The 14716-nt window shown below is 46.9% G+C and overlaps 1 protein-coding gene across 2 annotated transcripts in view; it reads left to right on the top strand.

Annotated features, from left to right (window-relative positions):
- LOC137547379 (uncharacterized) overlaps positions 1–14716 on the top strand; it is a 187146-nt gene continuing 172430 nt past the window's right edge. For both annotated transcript variants that reach the window (XM_068270926.1, XM_068270924.1), the window contains exons 1-2: positions 1–90; positions 6295–6359. The gene's annotated coding sequence lies outside the window, so the exon portion shown is untranslated. The remainder of the gene's footprint in view (positions 91–6294; positions 6360–14716) is intronic.

Below are 14716 nucleotides of genomic sequence, written 5' to 3'. Positions count from 1 at the left end.
TAATCCAAAGAAACTGCTGTTGGACAATAGACCACGATTTGTATCATTTGAGTATTAATCTTTTCTGCGAGAGAGAAATATTGTGCATAGGTAAGCATCTGTCTATTCAAGCCAAGCAAATGGAGACACTGAGAGGTTAAACAGAAATCTTAAGGTAGCCATACACCTAGTGCTGTGTCGGCAGATTGGCCAAGAGACAGATCTCTCTCTGATCAAATCTAGTTACGGAGATCTGTTGTTTGCACATACACCGCAGGCCGATTGCTGATGGGAATTGGCCTTGTGACGGCACCTGAGCTGATGTCCCCCTAAATGTCAAAGTGCCTGTGCGTTAAAATCTCTCGCCTGTCCGTCCGGCGTGAGTGTTCAGTTGCTCCTGCTTCTTCAGTTGCACCTCATGTGGCTGCCGGGTATAGCATGTGGTGCGTGTGTGATTTTGAATGTTTTCCGGTAGTCTCTGAATGTGGTTTTGATCATGTTTTTCTGAAAAATCATTTTTATTAATTTTTGCCAAATACAGTGTACAAAAAGAAAATGAAACCTAACAAAAACACATAACATATTAGTTCTCCCGAGAGAGTCAGCCTCTCCCCTCCCCCTTCTTGATGAGACCAGCACACTGTAGTTCGTTATTTAGTAATACGTTAGTACATAAGTATAGACACATGTCATATATTGATGTTAAAGGTTTTTAACCACTTTTTCCTAAAACTTCTTAAGGGAGCCATGCCCTTCATATATATTTTTGTAAATAGAGAGATCTGTGTTCACATGGGATTTAAATTCAACAATGTTGGGGCATCTGGCTTCTTCCATGTCCTCGTAATCGCTCTCCTGGCATAGAATAGTAGTCATTTGGCTAGGAAAACTTCATGCTCACTAAGAGTTGTATCTCCAAAGTGGCTGAGGAGCATGGCTTTAACCAGAATTGGCGGATTTTCTGGCATTCACAGAAGACATGGAAAAACCCTGCATCACATCTCCAACATTTGTCAGATGCATCCCATGTCATGTTGGATAACCTGGGGGGGGGGGGGGGGGGGGGTTAAGTATGCCCTGTAGAGATATTTTAGTGCACAGAATTTGTCTGTCTGCAATTGGAATCATTAGAAGATCTGCTACAACTCTCTCCCAAACTTTCACTGATAAGTCTGGAAAGTCTCTTCTCCATGCCTGGAGTGGTTTACAAGATTCAGTTGTTTGGGACATCAGAATAATGTATACTTGCAAAGTCATTCCAGTGAAGCCCGAGTGCATCATTAACTGCTCTATCTCACTGGAATGGAGTGATGTTGTTTAGATTGGAATTGAGCTCCAAAGGCATGGCGAAGCTGAAGGTATCTAAAAAAAAAAACATGGAGTTGGGTAGAGAAAACGGAGCTTTAAGCGTAAGAAGGTCATGTTGTTCTATGTCCCGTAATTTATATATGCCTCTATTTGCCCATACTGAAGCATCAGGAATAGTGAGGAATTGCTTAAGATTGACTTTATTCCAGAAGGGAGTATGTGGTGACCACTGAACTTCTTTCAGAAGATATCAATGGGCTATTTCCCATATGCTCACAGTAGTTTTCAATGGGGTCATCCAGGTGGGAATTGCCCTGTGACCTCTGTATGGGAGGGCTGATAATGTAGGCTTCTAATGCACGATTACGATTATATTCTGATTGTGTGAACTACCAATAAATTGTATGAAGTACTGCCGCCCAATAGTAAAAATTTTGCAAGGCAATTCCCCACTGTCTACAGGAAGTTGCAAATTAGATGAGAAAGAGGTAATGTCAGATTCTGAATCAATTTATTTCGCCCAGTAAGTTTGCACCCAGGGCTGCCATCAGAAATTTTGGGGCCCCTCACAAATAATCAGTCCTGAACCCCCCCCCCCCCTCATATGATGATGATTCAGCTTTTCCCATAGTCTCTCAGTCAGCAATCGTGTGACCCCCAACAAGACAAATTCAGCAATCTTGGGGCTCCAAACAAATCATGAGGCGCCCAACAAGTAAAAATTCAGCAATCATTAGGCCGGCAACAAGACAAATTCAGCATTCATGAGGCACATAAATAGACAGCATTTTCACATAAATAGGCTTAATATGGTAGACACCTCTCATCTGGATTCTGAATTCTGACAGGGGCCCCCCAGGTTAGGTAGTGAGTGACAGGGGCCCCCCGGTTAGATAGTGAGTGACAGGGGCCCCCCAGGTTAGATAGTGAGTGACAGGCACACCCCAGGTTAGATAGTGAGTGACAGGCGCCCCCCAGGTTAGATAGTGAGTGACAGGCACCCCCCAGGTTAGATAGTGAGTGACAGGCGCCCCCCAGGTTAGTGAGTGACAGGGCCCCCCCCCAGGTTAGATAGTGAGTGACAGGGGCCCCCCAGGTTAGATAGTGAGTGACAGGGGCCCCCCAGGTTAGATAGTGAGTGACAGGGGCCCCCCAGGTTAGATAGTAATTGACAGGGGCCCCCCAGGTTAGATAGTGAGTGGCAGGCGCCCCCCAGGTTAGATAGTGAGTGACAGGGGCCCCCCAGGTTAGATAGTAATTGACAGGTGGCCCCCCAGGTTAGATAGTGAGTGGCAGGCGCCCCCCAGGTTAGATAGTGAGTGACAGGGGCCCCCCAGGTTAGATAGTGAGTGACAGGCGCCCCCCAGGTTAGATAGTGACAGGGGCCCCCCAGGTTAGATAGTAATTGACAGGGGCCCCCCAGGTTAGATAGTGAGTGGCAGGCGCCCCCCAGGTTAGATAGTGAGTGACAGGGGCCCCCCAGGTTAGATAGTAATTGACAGGGGCCCCCCAGGTTAGATAGTGAGTGACAGGGGCCCCCCAGGTTAGATAGTGAGTGACAGGCGCCCCCCAGGTTAGATAGTGAGTGACGGGACCCCCCAGGTTAGATAGTGAGTGACGGGCTCCCCCCTTACCTCCCAGCAGCAGCCCAGCATCAGACCTCGATCAGCGGGCGACCCGACCAGTTAGAGTGGGCGCACGGACGCACCATGCTCTATATGCGGAAGTGATGTCACTTCCGCATATAAGTGCGGTGTGCGCTAGGTCCTAGCGCCCGCACAGTGGTCGCCCGCTGATCGAGGTCTGATGCAGGCAGCGGTGTCCAGCAGTGAGGGGGGGTGTTTAGGCAGGCGGGGCCCCCCTGCAGGCCCCGGACCCGTCACGGGACTCCTTGTTGTTCCCCCTGATGGCGGGCCTGTTTGCACCTACAAGGAATTTGTCTTGGCTTAACAAATGCAAACAAAACAAAAAAATACAAGGACAGACAGTATGTATATTACAAGTCAAGGACAGTATGTGAGTATAGATGTAGCCAAGACACGGAGCTTAGCTTAAATTTGGTGTTGTAAAGGAGCTATATTAAGGGTATAGTATGGAGATGTTTGAGCCGTAACTTCAATTCCTAGATATTTAATTTGATTTACTATCAGTATCGGAGCTGTAATAGTAGGGGAGTCTGGTAGGGGGTCTAGTTAAAGTAATAATGGCTGTACAATTTATTTTAAGCCCTGAGTATTCCACAAAAGTATTAGCATGAGTGCCGAGGACAAAGGGGAAAAGTGATCAGCTAAATAGAGAAGTCGTCCGCATATAAGGACGGCTAGTACTCTCTAGTACAGGACTAATACTAGTAATAGTACAGGAATCTCCTGCCATGTGTAGGTCAGTTATATCTGGGCTAGATCGGAGGCACTCCGCCAAGGGTTCCATCGCAAGTGCAAAAAGAGCAAGAGATAATGGACAACCCTGGCATGTGCCTCGACACAAAGAGGAGAAGGAAGAGATATTCCCTCCAGTACATACTCTTGCCTGAGGATTGAAGTATAGGGCCTGAAGGTATTTAATAAAATTTTCCCCAAAATGAAATTTCCTCAGTATTTCCCATAGATAAGTCCACGCAACGGTGTCAAATGCCTTCTCAGCAGCTAGAGAGGCAATGGCCTCAATTCACTAAGATCATGCTGGAGATAATAAGGCAAGAGAAAACTTACCTCCACACAGTGAGAGAGTTTTTTTTATCTCTTCATTCCTTAAGTTACCTCCTCTGTAGTTATTTTCACATGCAGTTAATTAACAGCCTGTCTTTAACTCTGGAGTTATTTTAAGGATTGAAGAGTTAACTTAAAGACAGAAGAGTTAACTTTAGGTTTGCCTGAGGTAAAATGTTTCCTGAATACGACATGCCTCATCACCATAGTGACCACTCTAGAAACGTTATTAAAGACAGGAGATAAGCTTAGTGAAATGAGGCCAATGACCCTAGTTCCAGAGTTAGTGTTGGACCGTAAGATTGAGCATAAGTCTTTGTAGATTGTCACACCCCTTCTCAGGTATAAAACCGGATTGGTCTTGATGTATAAGAGTGGCAATGACACTGTTGAGTCGAAGGGCTAATACTTTTGCTAAGACTTTCCCATCTACATTCATTAAAGAGATAGATCTGTAGGAGGAGCGTAAGGGTGGGTCTCTGCCTTTTTTGTATATTACCGTGATGAGGGCCTCTGTCATGGAATGGGGAACTTGCCCAACAGTGAGTATATGTTTAAATAACCGGCAGAGTTTTGGAGCTAAAACTTTTTTATATGTAGTATATAGTTCTGAAGGTAGCCCATCTAGTCCAGGGGCCTTTCGCTTAAAGGGGAACTGAAGAGAGAGGTATATGGAGGCTGTCATGTTTGTTTCCTTTTAGACAATACCAGTTGCCTGGCAGCCCTGCTGATCCTCTGCCTCTAATACTATTAGCCATAGCCCCTGAACAAGCATGCAGCAGATCAGGTGTTTCAGTGGTTTAGACTTATAAGTCTGATCTGACAAGACTAGCTGCATGCTTGTTTCTGGTTTTAATCAGATACTACTGCAGAGAAATAGACCAGCAGGGCTGCCAGGCAACTGGTATTGATTAAAAGGAAATAAACATGACAGCCTCCATATACCTCTCTCTTCAGTTCCCCTTTAAGTGTCCCTATGGCATTTTTTTATTTCTTCTTGAGTGATATCGGCATCTAGAAATTGGATGTCATCTGTGAGATGGGGAAGCGTGCTGTCACTCAAGTAAGACATTGTTTCCTCTGAGGTTTAATGCCCCGTCTACACGGGGAGATGTGGAGGCGATCCGGCGGCTCGATTTGCCGCCGAATCGCCTCTTCCGCATCCCCGCGCGTGACCGCTCGCCGCGCGTGCGTCATATTCGATCCCCCGCTCGTCCCCGCCCAGCACAGCTTATCTTCCGCTCGATTCCCTGCCATTGTACCCTCGTGGGGAACGAGCAGGGAATCGGCGGCTTACAGATCGGACCTGTCGGAACTTATCAATCGAGCCACATCAGCGGCTCGATTGATAAGGAACATCGCCGCCTCATCTACGCGTGTAGATTAGGCGTTAGAGATTTTAGAAGTATATATTGTAGGTCTGAGTAATGTTTTAAATTCATTATTTATATTGCCTGGATGAGTGAGGGATACCCCAGTTGTTGTAGCTATTTGAGTAGCGGCTTTATCCTGACCCACTGCATGTGCTAGAATACGTCCTGTTTTATCTCCCTGTTCAAAGATTCTAATTTGCTTGTATAGAAGCCCTTGCTTTGTATGATCAGTTTGTTTACTGCTGAGAGCCAATAGTGCATTCCACCAAAGCTCGTAAGAGTGAGGCCCAGTGCACACCAAAACCTTTAGCAGATCCTCAAAATGCTAGAGGTTTTTGAAGCAGATTTCAGAGCGATTTTAGGCATGCTTAGAGAGGTTTTCTAACCATGCCTAGTGTTTTTTGGAGCGTTTTTGTGTAGCAGATGTCATATTTTGTTACAGTAGAGCTGTTACTGAGCAGCTTCTGTAACAAAAACGCCTGGAAAACCGCTCTGATCTAGCACTTTCCAGAGCGGTTTGCGTTTTTCCTGTACTTTACATTGAGGCAGAAACGCATCTGCAAACCGCAAACGTGCAGCAGGAGTCACATTTGCGGTTTGCTAAAAACCTCAAACCGCTGGTGTGCACCATCCCATTGAAATACATTAGCCAAGCGTTTTCACTGGCGGATCGCTGCTAAAACCGCTTGGTGTGCACTGGGCCTCAGACCCAGTCCGAATATACAGCTGTTCTGCTTGTGCATCCCCCTTTTCTAAATTTTCCATAATTATTTGTCATTGTTTTTTTCCCCTCTGCTATGCTAGAGATGTATGCTCCCCTTGTAACTGCTTTATAAGCATCCCATGCTATAAGTGGAGAGACCGGTTCATACGGTATCCTTCAGTATTCCTTCATCCTATCCATAACCATATATTTAACTCTCTAGGTTCCATCAGCCATTAAGGAGTGAGTCTCCAGACACGTTCTCTACATGCAAGTCCAAAATCTAACGTAAGTTCCAGTGGACAATGGTCAGAAATACCTCTTGGTAGTAAAGCGATATCTAGTATGAGAGTCTGGAAAATAGAAGAGGCATATATCAGATCAATCCCTGACAGAGAGTGGAGAGAGGTTGAGTGGCAGTTAAAACCTGGTTCAGTGACGAGTTTCCATCTCCAGACGTCTGTCAAGGAATGAGCCTGCACCCAATCTTGCAGTGATTGTGATTCAGAAACTCTAGGTTTTAAACTATCCAGGGAAGTCGAAGGGACCATATTAAAGTCACCTAGGAATAACCTATAGGTACAGTAGTGTTATATTTAAGCGTTTGTTTTGCAATTTGGTGAAGCAAATCAGAGGTTCCAGGAGGAGGGTTATACAGCCCAGTAAGAACTAAAGTAACATGGATTTTGGCATGCATAATGACTTATCGGCCCATTTGATCCAGTTCCAAGTCCAATAATTGGAATAGAAGAGTTTCCTAACCAAAATACTAACTCCTCTTGAGTAGGTGGAGTATGTGGTGTTATAATATGATCCTACCCAGGGTTTTTTTTTTAGTGCTAGCATTCGAGTTCCCATAAGATGGGTCTCAACTAATATTACTATATGGGGGATTGTATTTTTTAAGAAAATTAAAAACTAGATCTCTTTAATGCAGTTCCCAGCCCCCGTACATTCCACAGGATGCATCTGACTTTCTCACGTATTTGTGCCATTAGAGGCAAGCATAAAATATCGATACCAAAGCATAAAGAAGGGGATCTTTGAGGCGAGACATGTGGCTGACCCTAACCAAGAAAGTGGAGACCCATTGTACCCATTTACACCCCCTAACCCTCCCAAAGGTATCCAGACCTTCCGGGAACTTAAACCCAACCTGCTTCAGCCTAACTGGAGGAAGCCTGATCCCTGAACTAAATATATTTACCCAAAAAAGGAGAAAGAGGCGTCTCTTCACCACTTATTCATAGACCCCTACATTTGAGGTGGGTGAAGGAAATTGTCTAGCAACCTAGCTGTCCTAAAACTGAACCAAGAGAAAAGAGAACTTAGCTGTTTGGTATAGCGAGGGGAAAAAAGGGGGGGGGGGAATAGGAGGACTGAACAGAGTTGGACAGGGGCGCCGGTGAGGCTAAAGAGGAAAGGCCTACACTCTCCCATACCAGCCATACTTCTAGCGGACAATTGTTCCCTTCCAAACAAAGTGGATGAACTGCTCCTACTTATTGGCCACAACCACTTGCTAAGCAGGAACACCCCAATGCTCTGTTTCACGGAGACCTGGCTAAATGAAAACATCCCGGACAATGCTCTACAGGTGCCAGGCTACAACCTTTTTTTGTGCACACTGCGACCAGGAACTCTCTGGGAAAAAGAGAGGAGGTGGCATATGTTTCTACGTAAACCCTAACTGGTGCACCAATATCACTTTCCTCAGTAAGCTCTTTTCCCCTGATGCCAACCGCCTAGCCATAAACTGCAGGCCTAGATACTCACCCAGGGAGATCTCCTCCTTTGTTCTGGTTGGGGTCTACATCCCCCGACCACTACCCATACCCCCCCACCCCCTGGATTCCAACACCAGGAATGCCCTGAAAACACTGAGTGACTGTATCTGGGGGTGGGAAACTGCTTGGGGGACTTCAATAGTGCACACCTGCGACAGGAGCTGCCCCGCATCCAACAACACATCACCTGTCCCACCAGGAACCGCAACACCCTGGACCAATGCTACACAGCACTCAAAAATGCATACAAAGCCACTCAGGGTGCTCCCTTTGGGAACTCAGACCACTGCTTAAAGGGAACCTAAACTGAGAAGGATATGGATTTTTCCTTTTAAAATAATACCAGTTGCCTTGACTTTTCCTGCCGATCCTGTGTCTCTAATACATTTAGCCACAGCCCCTCAACAAGCATGCAGATCAGGTGCTCTGACTGAAGTCAGACTGGATTAGCTGCATGCTTGTTTCAGGTGTGTGAGTCAGACACTACTGCAGCCAAAGAGATCAGCAGGATGCCAGGCAACTGGTATTGTTTAACAGGAAATAGCCATATCCCTCTCAGTTTAGGTTCCCTTTAATCCACCTGATCCCCACTTACAGAAGGCAGCTCGAGACGACAAAGTCCGCCACCAGAACAGAAAATGTACAGTGGATGCAAAAATGAGACTGCAGGCATGCAGCTTTTGCGATGAGATATGCATCCCAACCAAGACCTTCAAAGTCTTCCCAAATGACAAGCCCTGGTTCAACAGCAACCTATGACGACTACGAAAAATCAAGGAAGAGGCTTACAAGTCAGGCACCCCTGAATAGTTCAGGGAAGCCAGGAATGCCATGAACTGAAAGCTGCAAAGAGGACCTACTCTAACAAGGTGGGCCTCAGCCTACAGTGTAGCAACTCATGCGAAGTTTGGAAGGGCCGCAGGGCAGCTACAAACTTCAAACCACATCAACTTGCAGCCCCCAGCTTCCAACTGGTGGAGGAACTTAACCTCCCTGGCGTTTTGATTACGACCTAATTTTTTTTTTTTTTTGATGACCTAATTTTTTTTTCATGTAGCTAGCCTAGCGCTAGCTATATGATTCCCCCCCCCTCCCTGCGGCATCCCTCCCACCCTTCCGATCACCGCCAGCGATCAAACCCATCAGGAAATCCAGTTCTGAACTGGATTTCCTGTAGGGCTTCCCCCGTCGCCATGGCGATGAACGGAATGACGTCAGGGGGAGTCCCGATCCACCCCATAGCGCAGCCTGGCAGTGAATGACCAGGCTGCGCAAGGGGTCTGCGGGGGGGCCCTCTTTCGAGGCGGATCGGCAACAAGTGGCGGCGATCAGGAAAACACGCAGCTAGCAAAGAACTGCGCGTTTAAAAAAAATTATGCAAATCGGCCCACCAGGGCCTGAGCAATCCACCGCGGCGTTACAGGACGAGCTGAGCTTGTCTGTAACGCCCAGGTGGTTGAGTTCTACTGCAGATTTGAGCAACAACCCAAGCAGCCCGAAGTCCCAGCATCCACGACAAAGGAGGCCTGGGGCCCCGTAGAGGCCAGTGATGCCGCCACGCTGACCGCAGTGTGGGAGCTGGATGTGCTACAACCAGGGGTCGAGTGGGGCGTGGACGATGTCCACCTGCTATTTTCAGAGGGTGGACGACGTCCACCCTAGCATGTGTGGAGGGAGAGAGCGCAGAGAAGAGGGAGCGGTGGGCACAGCCCCCCCCCTAACCTTGGGGCTCCCCCTTCCTCACTCTCTTCCCCCCCCAGAACTAAAATTAGCGGGCGGTTGACAGCAGGTGGGAGTCGGGACTTACCTCCATCTCGTTTCAAGCGCTGGGTAAGTAGTAATGTCCGGTTCATTTGAGGCGGTTCCTTCCTGTGCGTTGAGTGATCCGGCTCATCACACTGAACCGAATCAGTTCAGTGGATGCGACAGGAACTGCAGCTGAACACAGTGTGCAGCTGCAGTTCCTGTCTCATCCATTAAACTGATTTGGTTAAGTGTGATGAGCCGGATCACTCAACGCACAGGAAGGAACCGGCTCAAATGAACCGGACATCGCTACTTACTCAGCGCTTGGAAGGAGGTAAGTCCTGTCGCTGCCAGCCACCTGCAAACTTTCGTTCTGGAAGGGGAGGGGGAGGAAGGGGGAGCCCTGAGGGGGGAGGAGACGTTCCCTGCTGTGCCCACCAATCCCTCTTCTCTGCGCTGCCTGCCTGCCTCCCCTCCTTGTGGGGACATCTGGCTACCTATACTGGAGGCACCTATAGACCTGGCTACATTTACTGGGGACACCAATACACCTAGCTACATATACTGAGCACATCTATACACCTGGCCACCTTTTCTGGGGACATTATACCAGGGCTGTGGAGTCGGTCCAAAAATACTCCGACTCCTCAGTTTAGGATTCCACCGACTCTGACTCCTCGACTCCGACTCCTCTAATTTGCATATTACAATTTTGTTGATTAAAAGTATGTAACATGAAATTCGTCTCTTAACTGCCAACGCTTAGGAATTTTACAAGACAACTGAAGTGAGAAGGATATGTAGACTACTATATTTATTCCCTTTAGACTAAAACTAGTCCTTGGTAAGAGTACTTGTAAAAGGTACAAACCGGAACAAAGAACATCTATCAGGCCCTAGGCAATGTAAGTGTGGGTACATGTAAGAATGATGTGCAGGGGAATGAGGAGATTCTTCCTCTATTACACATTCTTCATGCACAATCTGAACAAGGTTTATGGGTGACAGACAACACCTCTGTGTTCAATGTGCACAGCATTCTCAGTGGATTCCCTGCAGCTCTGTGGGGAGTGCATATTTAGAGTATAGTACTACTGTGTAACAAAGTAAACCTGAGACAGATGAAATTAAAGTTTTATACATACCTGGGGCTTCCTCCAGCCGCCTTCAGGATAATCAGTCCCTCGTTGTCCTCCTCCACCACCTGGATCCTCTGCTAGGAGTCCAGGTACTTGAGCCAGTCGGGCGTAGTGCGCATGCACACACTCCGCCGCCAGTAGCATACTACACCTGTGCAGCACTATTGCGCAGGTGCAGAATGTTCCTGGCTGTGGGAGCGGCATGCGGCCGGACAGCGCTGACTGGCTGAATTACCAGGACTCATAGCAGAAGATCCGGGTAGTGGAGGACAGCGAGGGACTGATTAGCCTGAAGGGGGCTGGAGGAAGCCCCAGGTATGTATAAAACTTTACTTTTCATCCGTCTCAGGTACCCTTTAATTTGTAGTCACCAAACCAAATTTTAACAACATATCAAATTATTTGATTTCATCAGCAAAGGGAGTGCATACATTTGCATAAATCAGCATCAGTGCAGAATTATTTCCATCTCATTGACCATCTCTATTAGTGACACAGCTACACATCAGGCTTTATTCTTACAGCATAGATGTTATTTAGTATATATAAGAGATTCCTGTGTACACATCATATATACAGTTACAATCAGATATGTATATCTGACCTTAAAAATATGGGGACTGCTTTATTGAAGCAGCACAAGTAACTAATTTTGATTGGTTTATTTCATTTTTGTGGACTAAGCACAGCTATTACTGTATGTATACATTATTTTTAATGACTATTATCTGAGAAATAGAACATTTTATCATATTTTCTATTTTAATTACAGTTACAAATTCATTAGGAGTCGGAGTCGGTGCATTTTTTCCCGACTCCAGGCACCCAAAATTGCCCGACTCCACGACTCCGACTCCACAGCCCTGCATTATACACCTGGCTACCTATTCTAGGGACAACTATACTCATAGCTACTTATACTGGGGACACCTATAGACCTGGCTACCTATGCTGGGGGTACCTATTTTGGGGTAACTGCTGTCAGATTATCTGTATTTTTGAGGAACCGCTGTTAACAGATTAAGTATTTTGGGGAACAGCTGCCAGATTATGTGTATGTTAAGGGAACGGCTGCTGCCAGATCACGTGTATTTTGGGGAACAGCTGCCAGATTATGTGTATGTTAAGGGAACGGCTGCTGCCAGATCACGTGTATTTTGGGGAACTGCTGCCAGATTGTGTATGTTTGGGGGACCACTGCTGCCAGATTACATGTATTTTGGGTGATCCGTTGCCAGGTTTCGCGTATTTTGGGGAACTGCTTCCAGATTGTGTGTATATTGGGGGAAATGCTGCTGCCACATTGTCTATTTTGGGGGAACCACTTCCATATTATCTGTATCTTCTACCAGATTGTGTGTATATTGGCTGAAATGCTGCTGCCACATTGTCTATTTTGGGGGAACCACTGCCATATCTGTATTTTGGAGAAACTTCTGACAGATTATGTGTCTTTTTGGTGAAATGCTGTCAGATTACATCTAATTTTGTGGGATACACTACGGCAGAGCTTAAACTTCCCCGGCAGACCTTTTACAACACTGTTAAGGTCATGTATATTTGGCCCCACCCATGTCCACAATATGCTTGACCACACCTATTTTTTGGCGCACCGCACTATGCGCGGCGCAGGGGGTTTTCAGGTGAGTCCACTCACCTCTTTTCCCAAGACTAGACGCCTGGCTACAACACCTCTGCAGACTCAACCCCAGGAATGCCTCAGGCCCGAATGGGGTGTCCTCACACTGCCTAAGAACCTGTGCGGACCAGCTAGCTCCTATCCTCCCCTCCCTTTCCAACATGTTCCTATCAGAAAAGGTCCACAATCATACCAGTCCCCAAAAATCCAGGGAACACAGAGCTCAACAACTTTAGACTGGTAGCTCTCACCCCCCATCATCATGAAAGTATTCGAGAGTCTGGTGCTGGCCCACCTGAAGCACACCACCAACGCCCTCCTCGATCCACATCAGTTACAGGGCAAACAGTTCAGTCGATGACGCCATCAATGTTAGCCTGGCGTACATCTTGGTGCACCTCGACAGATCGGGCGCTTACGCCAGGGTCCTTTTCTTGAACTTCAGCTCAGCTTTCAACACCATCTGCCCGGACAGTCTGTTCAATAACCTTGTGCAACTCAGTGTTGACTCCCTCCTTTGCAGGTGGGTTAAGGACTTTCTCTCCAACAGAACACAACGGGTTAAGCTTGGTGGCTGCGTCTCCAGCGAGAGAAACACCAACATTGGCGCTCCGCAAGGGTGTGTACTGTTCCCACTCCTGTTCTCTCAGTACACTAACAACTGCACCTCGGCCACAGACTTTGTCAGAGTTATTAAATTCGCAGATGATACAACGGTAATCTGCCTCATTGGCAGAAACGGAGATGACGCTTACCAAAGTGAAATTGAGAGGATCTACAATTAGTGCAAGGACAACAAAGTTGTTCTTAATACAGCAAAGACTGTGGAACTGATTGTGGACTTCCGGAAACTCCCTACTAACCCCCCCCCCCCCCCCCCCCCCCACTGTGCTCCTTAGATGGGGGCAAAACACTACCAAAACTTAGAAGGCATAGTAGAGGCTATTCTTCCTACGTCAACTAAAGAAATTTGGTATGCCATGGGAACTGTTGACCACCTTTAACACCGCGACCATCAAATCCATCCTCTGCTCCTCCATCATCTGGTATGCAGGAGCAACTGCTAGGGACAAATACAAACTCCACAGGGTGATAAACGCAGCAGAAAAGATAACAGGCGCCCCCTGCCATCGCTTGATCTCCTCAACGCCATGAGAATGAAGACAAGGGCATCCAGGATCTTGACCCATCCGGGAAGGTGCTACTTCGAGCTCGTACCGTTGGGACGAAGTTTCAGATCCATTCCCTCCAGAACCACCTGGCACATGAACACCTTCTTCCCCCAAGCGGCAATCCTGCTAAATTCGATGAACTTGAGCCCACCCCCCAGGTTTGCACCCCTGGGACGCTTTAGCTCCCTAGGTAACCTTCCTCCTTCCCAACAGCCACACTCTCTGATTCCCCCCGAAGGCTCTAACTTGTGTTTTTTCCCATAGTATGTATATCATGTGATACTATAAGTTTCTGTACTGCCATTTGCCATGTGTACCATAATCAATTCCGAGCATACCAATTGGCGTACTTGGCGAAATAAAGATGATTCTGATTCTGATAATGCAAATCTTGTATTAAGAGATGGAAGGGAGAGAAAAGGGGAGGGGGTTAGGGAAGAAAGGTGAAAAAAGGTGGTGGTGGGGGGGGGGAGAAGGGGGATAGATGGGGGTAGGGGGGAGGAGGAGAAGGGGAAAAGGGAGATCTCTTGGTGTCATAAGAGTCTTAATCCTCAGCATGGTATAAGAGCAAACCAGTATAATCAGCAATGTGTGTATATGATGTTCCTAACTGTATAAAGAGACCATCATAAAATATAGAAGCACAGTTGACCAATAAAATACATAAGGAAGAACCCAATTTCAGAAGTTCCATAGCTTTAAAATGCTTTGTGCTCGTTCACACTAGGGACGTTTTCGGCTTTTTTTCAAGCGCATGCGATTTTTAAATTCGCCCCCAAAATGCTTGTGCAATGAATGTGTATGAGAAGGTTCATATCAGCGCGGTTCCTGTGCTGTGTGTTTAGATAAGCGGTGCCTGGATCATTTTTGAGGCAATTCCGCCTCAATGGAAGGTATAGGCAAAATGCTCACAATTGCTTTGTGCAGCGATTGCGTTCACGTTTTTCAGAATAAATACATTGTTTGTATTCTTTTCTGGGACAAATAGTTAACTTCCTGACTTGCGTCAGGGAGTGAATTCAAAAAACGCTCAGGACAAGCGCTTATAAAAGCGCATTTCACAAAAACGCAACGCAAATCGCAAAAAAACTCGTCAATCACCTAACGCTAAGGCCCGGTTCACATTAGCGGTTGCCATCCGGATTCGCCGTGCCGGAGCCGG

Source organism: Hyperolius riggenbachi, chromosome 2 (genome assembly GCF_040937935.1).
Source record: "Hyperolius riggenbachi isolate aHypRig1 chromosome 2, aHypRig1.pri, whole genome shotgun sequence".
Lineage (NCBI taxonomy): Eukaryota > Metazoa > Chordata > Amphibia > Anura > Hyperoliidae > Hyperolius > Hyperolius riggenbachi.
Note: the sequence above shows the minus strand (reverse complement) of the source record. Positions and strands in the feature narration are given on the sequence as shown.